Below are 15,958 nucleotides of genomic sequence, written 5' to 3' on the forward strand. Positions count from 1 at the left end.
TGAGGGCTAGGTCTTTAAAAGTTGAGCATTGTGTGGTAATTGCACACTGATGACTACACATTGTAGAAAAAATAATTTTAAATTGTGTATTTTTATAGCCAAAATACTGCTGAAAAACCTCAACTCACAACAGACTACATGAATGCTTTATCCTTGCTTTTTAGAAGTTATCTAGCAAATAAGAATAGATCTCTAGTTTTATACCAAATTCATTATATTAGAATATTCTTATTTTATTAGTAATACTTTCTTAAACAAATTTTCTTCATAATAAGATAAACATGTCTCCTGTCTTACACATTTTTGACAATACAGAAAGTAATGCATAAATGGGCGTTTTTCAATAAAAGCGTACATTTTAGACCTAAAAAAATGGAAAATCAACTTGTCTTAAATTTAATTTCAAGAGTTATTTTGAATACCTCTAAAATAGAGCTGTTTGTAAACAAAAAGTGCAATCTTAAATATTCTTTAAAATGATATTATTTTCATAATTTGTGTACTGTTTACGAAACTTCTTCTAAACACGCATATTTTTTGTAATTTTAAATGTTTCCTATAGACATTCCAGTTTGTTTACTTTAAATACTAGAAAAATATCATTTTTTTTCTAAATTAGAAAATCATTTTTATCGATAAAGATTAGACAGTACTTCACATATGAAGGTTCAACTCATGTTACGTAGTGGAAATTTTGATGCGTTTCGTAGTGGACAAAACCGTTTCGTAGTGGACAAAAAGTTTCGTAGTTGACATCAACCCTATTATATGTTAATAAAAACATAATAAAATTACATGAAACTTACTCTTGTTATTTGTTTTGCACGAATATAATTGAAAAAAGATTAAAAAAAGACTCCATGGTAGTGGTAGTGTCCACTACGAAACGTTTTTCTCCCATACTTGTTTCGTAGGGGACCGTTTCGTAAGGGACGTATTCGCATGCTTTATTTTTTCCCCACAATCCCTATATTGCAATAGTAACAAGACTGATTGTATTCATCAAAGCATTTATCAAGCTATTTTTTTCATAATTTTAAAACCAGATACTGAAGGAGATTTGACCCGTTTCGTAGGGGACATTATCAAAAATACGGTATCACTCTGGTCCATTTGATGTGCTCAATTTTTCTTACCAACAATTTAATTGCCGTTATAAAAGCATCACTTCTTTAAAGTTCTTTTGTAAGACCCTAATGTTTATATCTCTTGCAAACAAAAATTACATTGATTTTATAAAACTGTTTATTGGCAAATTTTAATGACTTCGTTTCGTAGTGGACAATTTGTGAGGGACACACCTTCTGAAATTAAAAAAACCTATATTGAAAGCTGTTTATTAGAATATGTTGGCTCTGAACATACTTTTGAATTATTAAAGAACTTATGTAAAGTAAAAAAAACATTAATTTCTTCATTTTTTTACGATATTTTAGAGTATGAATGTTGAACAGGCGGTCTAGGGACATGCCATTTTGGTTGTTTTGGACCATTCAGGAGTCAATATCTTATCAATCCCTCTAAAAAATAAACTGTTTCTTTGCTTAAAAATGTTAAATCTAATTCAATGTACTGACTGCACCAAAATTACTTGCAAAGATCAAACACATTTTTTTTTTAAAGTGGCTAGGACAAGAAAATACGTTTTTATTGAAAAACGCCCAATTTATACATTGTCTCATTTTTTTCTTCACTCTTTAAAGTTTAGAAAACACTTTACATATCACTATTTTGAACTAAAAGAGCATAATTATACACTTATTCAAAATGGTGGAAATCAAATCTAATCCAACATTTTGTCCAATGTACTTACCAAAAGATGTTTCCAGAAATATGTGTTAAAACATCAATCTTCCGAAATCCAAGAGTCATGTCATCAGAAGAATACACTGCACTTTAATATCAATGTCAATACAGTTATTTGTAACTTTTTTTTTTATCTACATTCATTGTAAAATTCATATTTTATTCATGATAGCTAGAAGACATCTTTGCTTGCCATGTGCATGCTCAAACCCAGTTCAAATTTTAAATGTTTGAAGTTCTTTTGGGTATTGTGATAGTGTTATCACTTTGAGATTTTCCCCTAATAATAACTGTTAATTACCTCAATCTTGAATATTTCATATATCTCATAATAAAAGAAATACTGTTTGTTTTTTTATCTTTATGTCAAAGATTTAGTTAAGTTAAAATACAGAAAAATGTATAAAAACATGTGCTTCCCTTAATTTTGCCTCAAACTTTGTGTACATTTATAATAATGCTTCCTGTCCATTTGCACTGAAGACAGATAAAACAGATGGCACATAACATTTATATCACCAGGTCATATTTCTAATTGCTCAACTTTTGTTCAACTATGAAAAAAAAATCAAAGTCTGAACGCTCAACTTTTGCTCAACTACAAAAATTTCAAAGTCTGAATGCTCAACTTTTGCTCAACTACAAAAATTTCAATGTCTAAATGCTCAACTTTATGAAAACCAGAGATCAATTGCTCAACTTTTCCTCAACTTAATGGCCAGCTTAAGTTGAGGGCCAGTTGAGCGACATCTATCCATTGAACATACACTGCTTGGCCAGGTTTGAGTTGAGCTAAGATGCTCAACACCTAGCCCTCAACTGTCCGCCACATGGCCATCAACTGGCCCTCAACTTTTTTTCTGTAGGGGAACAGGGACTGATGTTACCTTTTTGAGAGCCTTGTCATATCGGGCAGGTAGAAGAAAATTTCGCTTGCCCAAAATAAAATTAAGGTTGAAAATTCAGAGAGAATTAGCTGTCCTTAAGGCAGGTATTATTAAATTTTTACTCGTCTAAATGTCAATTTTCAGGGCAATAGGACAGCCCTTAATGGCATTCCCTGCGAAACAGACACGAGGTTCATGAGTTATGCAAATGGTTATTCATTTGAGATGTCACACTGGTTGGGAGTGCCTATATCATGTACAATGTATATTTTGCAAAACTGCTTTACTATAGACGTATTTACACTTGTATGCAAATTTGTCCGCCATTACGTAAAATCACACAGGTTCCCGTAAACTTTGACATAACAATTCTAAATAATTGACGTCATAATTAAAAAGAGATTTTTGCTTGACGTCAAAAGGTCATTCGGGGGTGATCTCAGGTCATTCGGAGGCGAAATTCAGCTAAATACCAAAAGGGTAAATACGTTTATTTTGCAAGTTTATGTGCTATCATTGTTTCTTATTATAATTTCATTTCATATTTATTGTTGGAGCTTCAAATTGTCTTTGAATATCAAGGGCAGCGCTTCATGAAACCAAAATTTTAGATTTTTTAGAGATGTATATATATACGGTATATGCGAGTGTGAGTTTTGTTTTTTGGTTGTTGTTTTTTAAAAGGGGGGAGGGTCAGATCATCGTTTCTATATCTCTATATTTCTAGATTTTTTTTTATTGTTTTTACTATTTCACTTTATACTTTCTTTTCCTGCCAATTGATCTGTTATTATATTTGTCCTCAACATGCATCAAATATTTGCCACTGGACGTTAAACAACATACAATCAATCAATATTTTCTTCATCACCTCTATATTTTTTTGGCCTTGCTTCCAGACTTACTTTTTTGTACATTATTCTAATATCTGTAAAACACCTTCATATCCTTACAAATGGTGACCTTTTGTTAGCCTCATACATGTACATGGCAATTGAAACAATAAAAATAAACAAATATAACTGTATGCTTGGGCATTTAAAGAAATGATTAAGTCCCAGATTCAGTTACAAAATAGATCTTAGGAAAATAATTTAGCATTTTATTAATGATTTTTTTTATAAGAAAATGTCAATTCATCATGTTTTTTCTAGACTGGTGAAGAAAAGGGGGTTTGACAAATTGTTGATTTCCCTTGAAAATAAGAGAGAAGTAAATAGGACATTCCATTCCATTTAAAAAACAAACGTGTATGGTATTAAAAAATAAATGATTTGATTTGTTGCTGAATAAATTCACAAAAAGACCGTTTTGAAGAGAGAAAAAACATAAATTCTAAATAAAATGGTAATGTGAGTACTGTATTTTGGAATGGAGAGAAACTAAGAACCTAAATATAGATGTCTACCAACATTATTGACATAAACATATAATTTGTACCTATTCTTCAAAAACACAGATCAGAAGTTTCACCTGGTAATCGATTTTAATCTGTATTGTATTATAAACCAATAAAACGGTTTAACACGTGGCCAATTATTATTTTAAGAAACTGTATTGTGCCAAACCTGGGTTATTTAATGATGATCTGATGCATTTTGACCTGGGTGTGGGTGCGTGAAGACTAAAGCCAGTGAAAGTTTGCAAGGTCACTGTTATAATCACCCTGAAATTTGCTCCTAGGTCGCGTTTGATCTTAATGATCAAGTCTTCCTCACAGAGGCATCTTTCGGGAACTTATGAAACGAAATTTTCCTCTCGGGATCGTATCGGGAGTCGTTGGTGCACTTTGGTACGCAGCAATGATACGTTCCGCCTATCAGCCTATGGAGGCATATTTTGTTTGTATCCCTAGCCTCGTTTTCAATTTTGATTACGTAATAAATAAATTTCGTGTATTTACTGTCTTCTGATTGGTTAAAATTATTAGTTTTATTTTCAATGTTGTCAATTTTGATGGCGACACGCCCACTCTGACGTTGTGTATTCATACGCCAACATGTGTGAACGTTGTTATTGTTAATATATATAATATAAAAAGTTCTTTTGAGCCTTATTTTTGATAGAAATTTTTTTATAATGAATGGCAATTAATAATTTATTTAGATTTTATTGAACCATAAAACTAATTTTTGACTTCACATTTTACATAATCCGCTTCGCGGATTATTCAATGTGAAGAGTCAAAAATTAGTTTTATGGTTCAATAAATTCAAAATGAATAATAGCCATTCATTAAATGGCGACCGATCCGTGACTTAAGGGGAACGTGTAACTACTGACCAGTTGTACATAGATATAAATAGCAGCTACGTTGCTGCTAAGATATTAAACTCAACCATGATGACAGAAACCGGGTGGAAATGGACATCATAAAAACTCGGTTGTAAACATATATGGATTCTTTATTAAAGGTCTTAGTAATCAGTTGTCTCGTATAAAGACCCTACAAAACATAGTTATAAAATACTATAAATGAGACAATATCTGAAAAAGTATAATTTCCATGTCCCGCACTTCACCAGCAATTATTTTTTTATTCAACCATCTTTTTTGAAAATTTTAAGTTTCAGTATAAACTAAATTATATAATGCACCATGTCCTGCCAATTAAACACCCATTCTTATATTTCTTCCAATAAAATATTGTAATTTAAATGTTCACCCCCCCTAAAATCATGTTGTCCCCTGTGTTTTTTGAAAACTAAATCATTCAAATAATATCCAAATTAATTAAACAGGCGTCCGATTCTCACATATATGATATATTATATAATTAACTTGCCCCTAATTTGTCTTTTTATACCCCACGCAACGAAGTTGCGGAGGGTATAATGTTTTTGACCCGTCTGTCCGTCCGTCAGTCCTGTTTCTTGTCATCGCAACTCCTCTCAAACCACACAACAGAATTTCACGAAACCTTTTCAGATAATAAGGACATACTATGTAGTTGTGCATATTGACGGGAAATTGCGATTCATTTTTTTTTCTAGGAGTTACGCCTCTTTGAACTTATTTGCTTCAATGTACTACTGCAACAGTTTGTCATCGCAACTCCTCTCAAACCACACAACAGAATTTCACGAAATCTTTTTATATGAAAAGGACATATTATGTAGTTGTGCATATCGACAAGAAATTACGATTCAATTTTATTTCTAGTAGTTATGCCCCTTTGAACTTATTTGCTTCATTGTACTACTGCAACAGTTTGTCATCGCAACTCCTCTGAAACTACATAACAGAATTTCATGAAACCTTTTCAGATAATAAGGACATACTATGTAGATGTGCATATCGACAGGAAATCACGATTCAATTTTTTTTCTAGGAGTTACGCCTCTTTGAACTTATTTGCTTTAAGGTACTACTTCAACAATTTGTCATCTCAACTCTTCTGAAACCACAGAACAGAATTTCATGAAACTTTGTAGATAATAAAGACATACTACGTAGATGTGCATATCAACAGGAAATTACGATTCAATTTTTTTCTAGGAGTTATGCCCCTTTGAACTTATTTGCTTCAATGTACTTCTGCAACAGTTTGTCATCTCAACTCCTCTGAAAACACACAATAGAATTTCATGAAATTTTGTAGATAATAAGGACATACTATGTAGATGTGAATATTGACAGGAAATTATTATTCAGTATTTTTTCTTATACAATTTTTTTTTCTTATACTTATTTAATTTCTCCAATGACAATGTGGGGACGTGGGGCATGTGAGCGTGCTCACTAAGGTTCTTTAATTATATTATAACTATAGCATGTAATCAAATTTTGCTAATTTTAAGAGCAAAAAAATTTGTCCCCAGGGGTGATTTCCTTCCTATTACCACTGGTTTTTTTTACCTGTGGAAACGTTTACAAGACCAAGAGTTATTTTCCCATTATGTATTTTGAAGAGCATCATTTCCTGAATGCATTAGTACAAAGAAATAGTTGGAAAGGCGGCCAGGTTTGAAAATTCAAGCCCATCCAAGGCAAGAATTTATAGAAAAATACTTATTGGTGTTCTATCCTGTTACAGCCTTTTCTTACACTTTCTGAGAATATTTTTAAGTGTGCACCACAGCATTAAGTGTGTTTTTATATCATCTTTTTAAAAGTTATATGTCACAGGAAATACGCTTACATTTAATGTGATAAAAAGGACAAAAACTATCGCGTAATTCCTTTCTGTTACGTTCTGTCATGTTACCTGATAAAAAGTAACAGCATAACCATCATCAGTAACAGGAAGGATGTTCAAGACAATTTCACTGAAGAATCGAAAAGTTAATCTACTATATGCCAACCATTTTATTTAATACAAGTTATCACCACCATATTAAATAAATTTCTAAATAATATACAGTATATTTAATAAAAAAATAGGTTTTTTGCTTTTGATAACAGCAGAGAACATTGTGCAATTCTAGTTTAGTAGATAGTAACAGAAAGGAATTTATTTTAGAATTTTTCCTTACCTAGGCAGATTTTTCATCTTGCAAATACAGTTTCAAAGGATAAATGACATTATTTGCTGTTATCTTCCAATTGTGACCAATTTAAAATGATGTATTTTTCTTAAACTTTAAAATAAAGCAGAAAAATCCTTTCTGTTACCAACTCTGTCCTGTTACCGTTGTGCTGCTACTCAAGATTCTTTCATGTTACCGACATATCTGACTATATTTAAGTATATTTCTAAACCTTTTGTATTGCAAATGCTAAAATCAATAATTGGCATTTGATAAACTATTGCAGGATATACTAGTAAACCACAAATATTGTCTTAAACTTATTCCTTATTCCCATTAGAAACTTTTTAAAATTGATTCACTTTGGTAACAGGAAAGAACTGGATTTGTTTTGTACCATTTTTAAAATAGCCATTGTTTCCTTATTAAACAATTGTTTGAATTACAGACAACAGTTCCTAGATCCCTAATGTGTGTTCTTCGATTTGTGCTATTAAATTACTGGGTCTAAAAAATTTTTTTTTGTTTTTTCTTATTTCCAAAAATTATACTTTTTCAGATATTGTCTCAAATACAGATGCAAAGATGAATAACTCTGACATGTTTATGAACAAGTACATTGCACAGTATAACATTCTAAGTAAAATAATATTCTCTTTCACATCTATAATTCTGTCTTAAAGACTGAGATCAACATAAACTTACATGTATGAGTTTATGCATCTCATAAACTTAATTGCAATAAATATTCTATTACCATGTAAATAATATATTCTACATGAATTCCATAAATAGTAATAAACTAAGCAAAACGGTAAAACATTAAAATATCTACATGCAGCAACTCAGCAACGCAAAGTAAGCAAAATAAGCAAATAACTAACTAAATTATAAAACAACATAATACAACTCTTTGCTTACCTCAAGTGCTAGTTTGAAGGTCACAAGACTTCATATGTGTATTTGTAAGTTATAAATTCAAATTTGTCCTGGTAAAATATGTCTGGGCGGACATGGTAACAGAATTTACTAGTATATTTAGTCCGATGTTAGTAATATATGTCCCCAGACTAATTTTCCTAGGTAATCATGTCCTTTAAAATCATATAATAAATTCAATTACATTTAAACCATGGAAATTTAAATGTTATGTTTTAGTAATGTTTAAGTGTTGCATATAGTTATATTTTTGATAAAATTCATGTTTCCAGACTAATTTTCCTAGGAAATCATGTCCATGTCATTAATAGTCCTAAGTTAAAATGTCCATGCCCTTAATTTTAAAAGGTGAATATGAATGTAATATGTTTTAATATTGCTAAAGACAAAACGAAAAAGTTGTGTATCAATCTGTTAAATAAAATTTGTCTCCAGACTAATTTTCCTAGGAAATCATGTCCATGTCATTAGTAATTCTAGGTTAAAATGTCCATGCCCTTAATTTTAAAAGGTGAATATAAATGTAATATGTTCTAATATTGTTAAAGATTTGTGTATAAATTTTTAAAATAAAATTTATGTCGCCAGACTAATTTTCCTAGGAAATCATGTCTATGTCATTAGTATTCCTAGGTAAAAATGTCCACGTCTTTTATTATAAAAGGAAAATGTTATAAGCAATGGGAACTTAATATTCATGTTTTAATTAGGTTATAAAGGAAATGTCCTTCATTTTAATTGGAAAAAAAATAAGGAAATTTTCCAATCTTATCTAACATTTTTTTCATTTATTTCAAATATATTTAATGATATAATAAAACTATAAGAAAAACAAGTCTTGTGACAATTTTTCCTAGGAAAACAAGTGCCAGACATAATTTACTAGCTATGGACTTATTTTCCTCGGAACATTTGTCCTAGGACATATATTCCTAGAAAAATCATGGACATGGACTTGATTAACTAGGAAAAAAAGTCTGGAGGACAAATTTTACTACCGGACCAAATTTACTGTTACAAAGTAGAAATACTATAAATACAGATGCAAAGATGAATAACTCTGACATGTTTATGAATAACTCTGACATGTTTATGAACAAGTACATTGCACGTATAACCATTACAACATTCTAAGTAAAATAATATTCTCTTTCACATCTATAATTCTGTCTTAAAGACTCAACATAAACTTGCGTCTTACATGTATGAGTTTATGCATCTCATAAACTTAATTGCAATAAATATTCTATTACCATGTAAATAATATATTCTACATGAATTCCATAAATAGTAATAAACTAAGCAAAACGGTAAAACATTAAAATATCTACATGCAGCAACTCAGCAACGCAAAGTAAGCAAAATAAGCAAATAACTAACTAAATTATAAAACAACATAATACAACTCTTTGCTTACCTCAAGTGCTAGTTTGAAGGTCACAAGACTTCATATGTGTATTGGCTACATGTACATCAAATATTAACCTGAAGATAAATATAAATTTATAACTAATGTGTTCCATGTCTATAATATGAACACATACCATAAATAAGAAAATCTGTTCCCTTAGATACTAAAACATAATAAAGGTTTAAAATGAATATTTAACTATTTAATTTACTTCTTATTTACACACAAGAAAACTCTTTCTTTCTATTTAATATAATTTCACCCCAATGCTCTATTATTTAATAATTATTTAATATTTTAATCATTTATCAATCTTTAATGATTTAAAGCATGTTATGGTTAATTAATTGTATTTATCATTCATAAAGGTCATATTCATACTACAGATTCATTTCTCCATTCAATCCAATCAATCTAACCAAATCTTGCATACTCTGTTAAAAACTCTAGGACTATTAAAATAATGTGAGAAAAGTATATACAACTGACCTGTAAAGTAGAAATATGGATTCCCAAAAGATTCAGCAATAACTATACAATAATTCATATAAGACAATTTGCAAACTCCAAACTACTTAGTATGACAGTTGAAATAAGAGTGACCAGAACAATAGAATGTTCCCTCCAAAAAGAACATGTGACCAAATCACTATCCATAAGAAATATAGCCTTAATAAAGATTCTAAATATAGAAATCAAGGAAACATAGACAAACAGGTACAGTGGTCAGTTTAACAGTAATCAGACTGGACAAATTAAATACCATTCAATTTGTAACTATAATATCAATAGTATGAAAAACATTTTATTCCAATATATCTAATCAATATATACAAATGTACATTTACAAAAATTCACTCTACCACAATGACATTGCTCGAAAGATAGCTGTGTTACTATATATATTTAGGATATAAACAAAACGGGTTCGACGACTTACAGAAAAGAGCGACGATTTACAGAAAAGAACCGAAAAGGACCGAAAAGGAGATGGAAGTTTTTTGTAATTGAAGAAAATTAACAAATTGCAAAATTATATAAGTCTATTATAAATAAAAAGATATTTTTCACAAAAGTTTATTCTAAGATACTGCGACAGGACTACATATAATAACTTACTGTACATGTGAAAAATTATAGGTAGGGCAGTGGCGGATCCAGAACTTTTCCTAAGGGGGGCCCGCTGACTGACAAACCAGCCCACCCACCCCCCTGGATCCGCCTATGCAGGGCCGGATGCCTATCTTATGGAATAGAAAAAATAGAACAGACAAGAAAATAAAAGATATTAATGCATTACTGTCAAACAATCGTTCTACGTGAATTATATTTATAAGGTAAGTGCCATTATTTTGTTCAATCTTGGTCGCTTATTCATTTCGAACATTACAACAGTTCCTTATAATTTTTTTGGAATGTATTCCATTCATCAGTGAATATATATAAACACGGACATTCAGACAATCGTACAAAAACAAAATAAAACAAAATATCGTTTAAAACATGACGGAAAACTTTACAGGAGTTATTGAATAAATACGAATATTTCGTTCTTTTCGTGTGTGTGTGTGTGTGTGTGTGTGTGTGTATTAAATATTAAATGAAAACACATTGATTGTTACTTTGACACGTTAAACCTGTCAAGGATTTGAATTCGTCAAGGAAAAGCCCCGTTATCTCCATGCACAAGTTTCTCTATAGATACATGTAGCACCACAGGCCAACAGTTATCACCATCTGACATCATTCCACTAATCTACATATCTGTTTTAAGTGGTTTATTAGATAAAATTAATAGAAATCAACAGGCCATTAACTTTTTCACACCCTTTAATCTATACGCTATTACGGCGGCTATATAAAGAATAAACTATTATCAATTATACCGAAAGCGGGTGCGCTTTTCATTTATTTATATTTCTTGAAAGACGAAATGAAATGACTGCGATTTATAATATATATTATATAGATAATGGTGTACTTTTTTATTGATTAATCTCCTTTTATTCCCATGTAGCCCATCGTTTTATACCGTAAATTGAATTAAGAAATTGAAACGAATCAAGAACATCGTAAAGTTTGCCGAAGTTTACTACATGTAGCAGGAATTGAAAATTTCTTCAAATGTTTTTTACAATTCTATTTTCGAAAACAACGGAAATGACACTTTGATTTTTTTTTCTCAAAAATATTTAAATGCCTTAATCTGATACAGAGAAATCTAACTTTTTTGTAAGTCTACATGTCCATATAAATGTACAATCTAAAGAATTATACTTCCTTTATTACGAGGGGGACATTGGTGTATAGAAATATACATTGTTTTAACTTTACAGCTTTTACATTAATGCTAGCAAAACAAATCTTTGTTTGGCTTGCTTGCTTTGTGTGTATCAATGTTTGCTCAAGCATGGCAATTAAGATAGGCGGGGCTTCAGCTTGTATACTTAAATTTTATTGGACGTTACGTTTGAGGTTTAGGACACTTAATTTTAAAACATCACATGACAAATATTCTCACATGTTTCCTCACCTGTAAAAATACAATAATTGGTCAATGAAAGAAAAATATAAACTTAATATTGGTTTTTTTTTTTAACATATCAATCTATTAGTTCAGTTGTTTCCGTGTCTGCCCTTTCATTTATCCAGACTTAACTAATCGATCAGATCGGTATTCGAACACTAATCAATCATATTTGATCAGTACTCGATTGATGACTTGAAGTCATCGATCAGTAATCGATCAAACTCTCTCAGGAGTTTGATCGATTAGTGATCGATTAGATTACAGATCGATTTAAGACCGATTACTGATGGATTAGTGATTGATTAATGACAGATTAGTGATTGTATTATTATTGAGAAAACAATGCTATTCTAGAAATAAGCCTTATGAAAGACATCATTTGTGAAATAAAAGTTCCATGAAAATATTTTCACCATTGCCAAAATTTTCTGGAATTCCTGGATTTACTCAGTAATACATGTTTATACAATATGCAGTCGTAACCAAGAGAAGCATATCTAAAAGCTTAGCCCTAATAGATTCCTGACTAAAAACTACATTTTTGTAGGTTTACCCGTGTATATTAGTCCTAAAAACTAGGATATGACGTCTTGAAAGGCTATTTTCTTTTTTTTCTTTTACACCTTTCATTGACGAAAGGGGTCAAAGCAAAACTTAAAATAGCCTTCCAAGATGTCATAATTATTTGGACTACTGTTTATATAATTAGATATGACCTACAACATTATTTCCATGTGAATTTGAATCCAGCACTTACCCAACCCTTCCCGTATCATATTTTTACCTATCAAAAATGTATATCTGTCATAAAATGTTTTTTTTTATGAAAATAAGATTAACCTAAGGCATACATGTATGATCATGTATATAACTGATGAAAGATACATTGCTATTTTTTCTAAACACATCAGAATTTCTTTTCAGGATACATTTGTAGTAATGTAATGTTTCATTATTATGTATTGTTAATGTTAATTAGGTGAAAATGTCAAAATAATAGGATCAAAAGCACAAACAGCAAATAAATAGCTGGTAAGATTGTATGGGAAAATTGATTTAGAGATAATTGATTTGACCACACTATTGGAAACATTAACAAACATCAAAATATTCTGACATCTAATTAGTTTCAGACACTTGTGATATAAACAGGCAAGTTGAAAACTTCACCTCCATCTAAATTTCACAATTTTATCATGAAATATGTAATAGAGCTTGAAATAGTGACCATGGTGACCAGCTCATCCCTACCACTCAATTTATTCAACAACACTACCTGCTAAGTTTACTAAGGAATGCAATAATCATTCCATAAAATTTCTAGACCTTGAAATCCTCAAAAAAGAACACATTAAAATACTGGTAAGATATGAAATGCTATAAAAAAAAATACAGAAAAAATCCAACATCTTCATAAAAATCCCAAACCAACCCATTTGGAACTTTAAATCCTATATTAAAGGCAAAGGTATTCATTTACATAGAAACACAAACCAGAAAGAAAACTCTTTATTGAAAGACCATTTTATTAACTGAAATTAGGAAAACAAATTTTATTAAATTCCATGACAGAAAGGATAAAATTAAGAAAAAGGAAAAAGTTTAAAATAGATGTTATGGATCATTTACATATTATCATCCTCAAGCAGAAGAACTTCAAAAAGTATTCAGGAAATATAGGATTTAAACTGAAATTCTTATAAGACAAAATTCTACCAGGAAACTTTATTGAAATAGGATGAAATAGTTAGAAAATCAAAAACAGAGTTCGTGAAAAGTGGTGGTCGGGATTTTACCACCAAAATTTTGCATAGGACTGACACAATTTTAGTATTTTTCAAAAGAATTGTTAATGAGGTCCAGCAGATTTTCTTCAAGGACCACCTGGGGAAAAAAGATTTCGTGAACTCTGCAAAAAAACAAAAAATCTAAATTCAAATTAACAAATTATACAAAATTATGAAAAAATCAATAAATTAAAAACAGTAATAAAAAAATGACAAACAGAAGGGGTGGTCTCTGCTGAAAGTTTCCCTTTAATCACCATATTTACAGAAAAACTCTAAACATTGCTACACAGTATCAATGAAAGGCCAGAACAATGATTTGTAGTTGCACAATGCAACTACAAATCATATAACGGCCTTATTTATTTAAAAACAAATAAGTAACACATAATAAAAAAAGACAATCACTGAATTACAGGCTCCTGACTTGTGACAGGCACACTCAGCAGGCACATACTCAATTCTATTTAAAAACATCTTTAATTTCTTATTCATATTCATTCTACTTATCTTTAGATGTGTATGCTTTCGTGTGAAAATAAAACACTAACCACTATTGCCTTGCACTAGGACTATTTTAAAATTTTAGAAAAAAGGGGGGATCTTCTGTATGTAAATTCAAAAGTCAATATAAGGTTTTCCACTGACTGTGATAACAATCTATTTATTTTTATCAGTATTTTGCAATCCTTAGTAGAGTCATAGTCCACAGCTGGTCATTTCTGGTCAGTCTTCTACAATATTGTGGAAATTAGACAATATCCTGCTGTGAAGACAAACAAGTGTGTTTGAATAAATGATGTATCAATTTTCTGCTAATTGGTAAATGTTCTGGCTATTTAGTTGTGACCTAAATTCTGGCATATTAGTTAATAATGTTATAGGACAAACCCTAAATTTCATCATAAAGTTAAGGATATATCAAATTGCACAATTTATTTGTGTTGATTAATCCTTATATATGAAAAATACAGATTTTAATATATATTAGCTTGGTTGAAATTTTCATCTTCTTAATAAAATCACAAGTGTCTGAAGCTAATATTATATGTAAAAATTAATTTTGATGTGTTAACAAAGGTCATTTATTTAACTTACCCGGTAAAAGGCATCAAATATTGATCAAACCATGGAAGTATATATATACTACTATATTCAAGTCAAATGTTGTTGTTAAAATCAATTTTTTCACTCTTTTGGTCTTTTGGAAAATGTAGTTTGTGCTGTATTTAGACCCCTCTACAACCAAATTTGTTACATGCACACATATAAAAATTAGAGTTTTTATATCAATAATTATGACATCTTGGATGGCTTTTTTAAATTTTGCTTTGACGCCTTCCGTCAATGAAAGGTTGTAAAAGAAAAAAATACAATAGCCTTTCAAGACGTCATAGTTATTGTACCAATATACATGAGTAATCCTACAAAAATGTAGTTTTTAATCAGGAATATGTTAGGGCTAAGCTTTTAGATACGCTTCTCTTGGTTACGACTGTATATTGTGTAAAAATGTATTGCTGAGTAAATCCTGGATTTTTTGGCATATTTAGACAGAAACATAAATTCAAGACTTAAACTTAAAAATAAACACTGATGTCTGGCATGGGTATTGGTTCTAATTAACCTTTACATTCAAATTTCCAGACATATTGACAACATCATGAAAAAAAAATTCCAGTATCTTCTTAGCAGTGAAATGATTTTAAATTCTAGAATTCAAGAAAATTTTGGCAATGGTGAAAATATTTTCATGGAATTTTTATTTCACAAATGATGTCTTTCATAAGGCTTATTTCTGGAATAGCATTGTTTTGTCAATAATAATAAAATCACTAATCCGTCATTAATCAATCACTAATCCATCAGTAATCGGTCTTAAATCGATCTGTAATCTAATCGATCACTAATCGATCCAACTCCTGAGAGAGTTTGATCGATTACTGATCGATGACTTCAAGTCATCAATCGAGTACTGATCAAATATGATCGATTAGTGTTCGATTACCGATCTGATCGATTAGTTAAGTCTGGATTTATGTAACTCAAGAAAAAATTTACATTAAAGCTAGCAAGACAAATCTTTGTTTGGCTTGCTTGCTTTGTTTGTATCAATGTTTGCTCAAGCA

The 15,958-nt window shown here is 30.3% G+C and overlaps 1 long non-coding RNA gene across 1 annotated transcript; it reads right to left on the reverse strand.

Annotated features, from left to right (window-relative positions):
- Nucleotides 1–5,072: 5,072 nt before the first annotated feature.
- On the reverse strand, nucleotides 5,073–10,083 carry LOC139514855 (uncharacterized). Its single transcript, XR_011662730.1, has 3 exons — nucleotides 10,002–10,083; nucleotides 9,519–9,586; nucleotides 5,073–5,139 (listed from the first exon to the last, which is right to left on the reverse strand). It is a non-coding gene; the product is annotated as an uncharacterized lncRNA (long non-coding RNA).
- Between the last annotated feature and the right edge of the window lie 5,875 nt (nucleotides 10,084–15,958).

Source organism: Mytilus edulis, chromosome 3, assembly GCF_963676685.1.
Source record: "Mytilus edulis chromosome 3, xbMytEdul2.2, whole genome shotgun sequence".
Lineage (NCBI taxonomy): Eukaryota > Metazoa > Mollusca > Bivalvia > Mytilida > Mytilidae > Mytilus > Mytilus edulis.